Raw genomic sequence first — 1,021 nt, 5'->3', positions numbered from 1 at the left:
GGATTCTCTCTCCCTTTCTCTCTGCCTCTCCCCCACTCTCTCTCTCTCTCAAAATTAATAAATAAATTAAAAAATAAATATAAATAATTATATAGCACTCTCCACTCATCAGATTGGTCAAAATTAAAGACTTCAGATAATATCAAAAGCTGGTGAGGATCAAAAGAAGTAAAATTTCTCAACTATCAGTTGGAACATGAATAGCACCATGAAAAGCAATTTAAAAAACAATAAAATATAAAAAGTGTGACCCACTGCAATACAAACTTCAATTAAAATGTGACTAAATATGAACTTAACCTTTCTCTCTGGAAACTCCATTATAATCACAATGGAGGAATTGAAAAGTTGAGAACAAAGGATAAAGGGAACAGAGGAAAGGGTGGCAGGGGAACTAAAATGTTAAATAGTAACTGAGTTAAAAAATAGAAAAAGCTAAAGTGTAAGGCTGCTAAGAGGAAATTCCACAAAAAAATAAGATGGTTCCCATTACAAAATTCTGTCCAATTACAAAATTCTGGAAAAGCTTAGAAATTGGCGCAGTTGGTTAAGCCTCCGACTTCGGCTCAGGTCAGATCTCACGTTAGTGGGTTCGAGCCCTGAGTCAGGCTCTGTGCTGACAGCCAGCTCAGAGACTGGAGCCTGCTTCCAGTTCTGTGTCTCCCTCTCTCTCTGCCCCTCCCCCTCTCATGCTCTGTCTCTCTCAGTATCAAAAATAAATAAAACATTAAAAAAGAAAAGAAATTAGAGTCACTATTTACCCTTAAATGCTGGTAGAGGGTTTGGGGTGCAAACGGGATTCACAGATGGCCATTAGGAGAATCCATTATAACCAACATCCCTTCCCTGGGAAATCAGCAGCTTCCTCTGCTGGACTCTCTCACCCTAGTGTCCATCCAGAGAATTCACCTCCAGAAAATATTGAAAACTAGGCATAGAAGATCCTGCTGAAAATGGGAAGTGTTTCATTTCCAAAGTTTGGAACTACAACCCTTTTAAGCCCTAGGTTCCCAGGAGGGGC

The sequence above is a fragment of the Suricata suricatta genome, chromosome 1 (genome assembly GCF_006229205.1).
Source record: "Suricata suricatta isolate VVHF042 chromosome 1, meerkat_22Aug2017_6uvM2_HiC, whole genome shotgun sequence".
NCBI classification, from domain to species: Eukaryota; Metazoa; Chordata; class Mammalia; order Carnivora; family Herpestidae; genus Suricata; species Suricata suricatta.
The sequence above is the reverse complement of the archived record's forward strand: the minus strand, read 5'-3'. Positions refer to the sequence as shown.